Below are 4,797 nucleotides of genomic sequence, written 5' to 3'. Positions count from 1 at the left end.
TGCCAGGCAGTTTTAGTGGCAATCCTGCCACTAAAGATCATGGCTAACGGAAAATATAGGATGAGGCTCATTTTCCAAACCTTCTGAAGCTGAGAAGAGATTATCTTCGTTTCAGGTCTCCTCTTGGGTCCGATGACCTGTGCCTTCATTGTCTCCTGCTTTCTCCACTCCTCTGGAGGCACTGAGCCTCCAAACCACACCCTAGTGAGGCCCTGAATTAAATGCAGAGGAGTCTTCAGGAACTGGAAAAAAAGATATTGGGTTCCTAAATGGCTGAATGGCAAAGATGACTCCATCATTATCCAACCCTTTCCAGTTTAGACAAGGTTTGAAGATCTCGTCTGATAACTATTGGCTGCAAATGTTCGCAAAAGCTGAATCAATTACTGCTTCAGTCCTAGAAGTAGGAATCCATACAGTACACCAGTATGATCTCCTACATGGTTAGTCTGATTATTCTTCCTCCATAGTGATTATTCTGGTTTTATAAATATACTGACTTCTCCTAGGTTATTGATGAACATATGCGTGTACACACACACACACACACACACACACACACACACACACACACGAACATTTATTGTTCCTTAAAGTGGTCTCTTTAAAGTCAGTGGGTCTAATACCACATGTTATTTGTGATTTGGGAGTTATCTTGAACACCAAACTCCTTGGTTAGAATGAAAAGTGTGTTGATTAGTGTGGGAGTCTATTACCTTTCCATAGGTTTGTTTCTCCAGAATGCTGCTCTGTCATTGGAAGTATGAAATCCCTAACAAATGGTGATACTACATGGTAGATTTCATAGTGAGCTAATGTATGTGTCCATGCAAGTGGCCTACCCACTTTGTTCTAAACATCAAAACAAGAGTCAGTTTACTCTGGACCACTAATTTCCACTGAAAACACAAACTATTTTCATGGAGTTTTCTTTAAAGAAAAGCCTGGGGAAATAGGCAAATGGTGAGGACTAATAAATATTTTTATGAGTTAGATACTTGCTGCTGAGTTACCCTACACAAAAGTTTTGTGAACTCTTCCCACTACTTTATGATACTCCTGGAAGCACAAAATATTATTACTTGAAACTGTTTCCTGGGATTTCCACCCACTGCCCCTTTTTCGCTAGCATTTCCTTCCAGTCCATCTCCACTCCCCTGTGACTTACACACACCCACACCCACACTACCAGGTAGCCAACATTCTGGCCTTCCCAGACTTACTCTTAGTCCTGCTACGGCCTACCTGCATCTCCAGCCTCCAGGAACTGGCCACATGGTGTCGACCTAGAGTCTCCATAGCTTTTCTCCCCACCCCCCTTTTACCTTTCCTCCTAGCCCATCTTTATCACTTTGTGACTCATGTCAACCTACAGAACCACTCTCTACACTCTCTCCTAGAGACCCCATGACCTAGAGTGGGCACCGGCAACTGAGGGACAGAACACCCACCCAAAAGCAGATGGTGTTTGAGGAACAGAACACCAAAAGACAAAAGCAGATACAGACTAGAAGAAATGCTTCAAACATCATAACTCCAGATGCCTAGATCCCAGCATAAAACACAAACATGAACAACCAAGACAATATGCCTCCCTCTGAAGTCAGCAAAGCTATTATAATAGACTCTAAGAAAAACAACTCAGCAGAAGCACAAGACAAGAACCTCAAATAGTAATTATAAATATGTTCATAAAGGACCGGAAATACGATATGAATGAACGCCTTAATGAACACAGTGAAAACATGTACACAGTTGAGTAAAATAATAAAAACAATTTAAAACATGAAAGTAGAATTTAGCAAATAAATAGAATCACTAAAGAAATTCCAAACTGAAATAAAACTGTAAATGAAAACACTCAGGATGTCAAACAAAAAACTCCCAAAGGCAAGCCTCAACAACTATTTGAAAGTTATATAGAGCCAGGCCTAAGCCGGATAGGTGGAGGACGCAAATGGCTCCGCCCTACACCTTATGGTGGGGGGGGGGAGTGGGGCGCAACCAACCACGATCCTGCGCAGCTGCGGGCAGTCGGGCACCATCATACCAAATGCGGCCCATTGTTTCTGGACCAGGGCCTAAGAGAGACGAAGAATGGCGACTCTGCACCAAGGCTGCCCCTGGGGTGGGCAGGACTCAACCCCGCACCTGGTGATCAGGCCCCATTAAGGTGAGAGAGTACAGGGCAGGGAAGCGGACGCCAGAGAAGGAGCAGCTTGTGGACTGGGAGGAGAGGAAGCTCTGGAGAGGTGAGGGTGTTAAGAAATGGGCAGGTGTGAATGCCCGCTGGCCACCTGTGGTGGTTTGAGGTGGCACTGTTAGGAGGTGTGGTCTTGTTGGAGGAAGTGTGTCTCTGTGGAGGCAGGTTTTGAGGTTTCATTCATGCTCAAGATACCATCCAGTGTCTGAGTCCACTTCCGGTTGCCTACAAGACACCCGAGCTCCTTCTCCAGCACCATGTCTGTCTGCATGCTGCCATGACCCAACATGATGATAATGGGCTGAATCTCTGTGTAGTTGGTTTTTTTCCTCTTTACCCTTTGGGGGCCTGCCATCCAACACCCACGAGGACTTATTCTTACTTATGAATTCCCAGCCTTAACTTGGCTTTCTAGGCAGCTTTTCTTAATTTAAATTATCCCATCTAACTTTTGATTCTGGGCTTTTACCTTTCTCTATTTGATATACATTTCTTTCCTTCTTACTCCTTAGCTGGCTCTGTGCCTGGGGAGCAAGCTCCTGGCCTACCCCTCTCCTCCTCCTTTTCTCCTTTTATTCATCCTCTCCTGCCTCACTATTGGCTATTCAGCTCTTTATTAGACCAATCAGGTGTTTTAGGCAGGCAAGACAACACAGCTTCACAGAGTTAAACAAATGCAACATAAAAGAATGTGACACATCTTTATATCATTAAACAAATACTCCACAACATAAATGCATGTAATACCATCTTCAGCTAATATTCCACAACATCTCTGAACTTTAAGTGAGCCACCCCAGCTAAACATTTTCCTTTATAAGAGTTGCCATGAATCTTGAAATTTCCAGGCAAATGGATGGAACTAGAAGAAACCATTTTGAGTGAGGTACCAGTCACAAAAAAAGACAAACATGGTATGTGCTCACTTATATATGGATTTTAGAAATAGAGCAAAGGCTCACCAGCCTACAATCCACACCACCAGAGAAGCTAGGAAACAAGGAGGAGCCTAAGAGAGAAAGGGACAAGATCACCTGAGAACATGGGGGAGGGAGTCAGAAGAAAGAGAAGGGGGAAGAGGAGGGGAGAGGAGGGCATGAGGGAGCAGGAAGACTGAGTCAGGACAGGAATAGAAGAGAGCAAGAAAAGAGATACCATAATAGAGGGAGCCATTATAGGTTTAAAGAGAAATCTGGCACAAGGGAAGTGTCCAGAGATCTACAAGTATGACCCCAACTAACAATCTAAGCTATAGTGAAGAGGCTACTTTAAATGCCTTTCCTAGATAATGAGATTGGTGACTACCTTTTATGCCATCCTAGATCCTGCTACAATCAAAGGAAAAAGGCAAAGAAGGTTTAAAACCAAACCACTGTACTCCGGAAGTCGAGGAAACAACTTACAGGGTTGCTGTTGTATAGGTTATGTAGCACAGTTAGTAAAAGCTAGCATGTTAGTAATTCCACACTCAATATTTTTATTTTCATAGATGCTGTTCCAAAATACAAGTAAAACACATAGAAAATAAAACATTTTTAAAACTAATCCTGAATTTATCAGGATTTAAGAGATTTGGGTGTTAGCATCAACTAAGAAGGACAAATTACTCTACATAGAAAACCACCTGTCTGCTTATGAGTGTGGGCATATGTGAGAGACAGAAAAAACAGGGCAAGACACACAGATGTGGACAGGCAAAGGCCCATTACAAATAACATCTAGTAGGTATTATTTGGGAAATAATATATAGCATGTGGTATATACATAAATATCTTAATATCCCCAGAAAAAATCAGAAAGGAAAAGTAGGAGACAAAAAGTGAGGGCAGACAGCTTAGTAAGGTCTAAGGTACCTGATTCCAACCCCCAGGACCATGTTAGAGAGCCAGGCACTGCAGTGAGCACCAGCAATCCCAGCGCTAGGGAGATGAGGAGAGGAGAGGACTCTGGGGCTAACCGCGTCATAGAGATACCGTGTCTCAAAAAAAGGGGGGACCTAGTCTAAGTGGAGAGGGAGGCTAACAAAGAGGGAGGGGGAAGAAGAGATAAATAATATTATTGGTGCTTGAAAAAGCCACAAGGAAACATTTAAAAACTTACTTAAAATACAAGCATAATAGATATATATGTATATATAATTTTAAAATTATATATTTTAAATATATTTAAATTATACAATACATATATGTGTATATATAAAAATTTTAAATTGAATTATACCACAGGGATGCTAATGCGCTCCTCAAGAGCCAAAGACTACCTAACAAAAGCCCCAATTTGTTGAGCAGGGGATCTGAGAGACTCCCAAAACAATATAGACTTCTGCCATTTCCCTTGGTTGACTCCCAGAGCTCTAAAGTAAGACAATATTGCTAAAGATGCCATGCATTCTGGACACAGAGCTTAGATGACGGAGCTGGAAGTGACCCAGAAGCCTCCTCCGTGAGGACTCCAAGGGAGAAAGGAAGACAGTAGTCCTACCTAGCTGTAGTGCTTACAAACCATAGCAATGGAGATTGATGACCACCTTATATGCCATCCTAGACCCTTCATCCAGTAGCTGATGGAAACAGAAGCAGACACCCACAGCTAAA

Source organism: Phodopus roborovskii, unplaced genomic scaffold (assembly GCF_943737965.1).
Source record: "Phodopus roborovskii unplaced genomic scaffold, PHOROB, whole genome shotgun sequence".
Classification (NCBI taxonomy): Eukaryota; Metazoa; Chordata; class Mammalia; order Rodentia; family Cricetidae; genus Phodopus; species Phodopus roborovskii.
Note: the sequence above shows the minus strand (reverse complement) of the source record.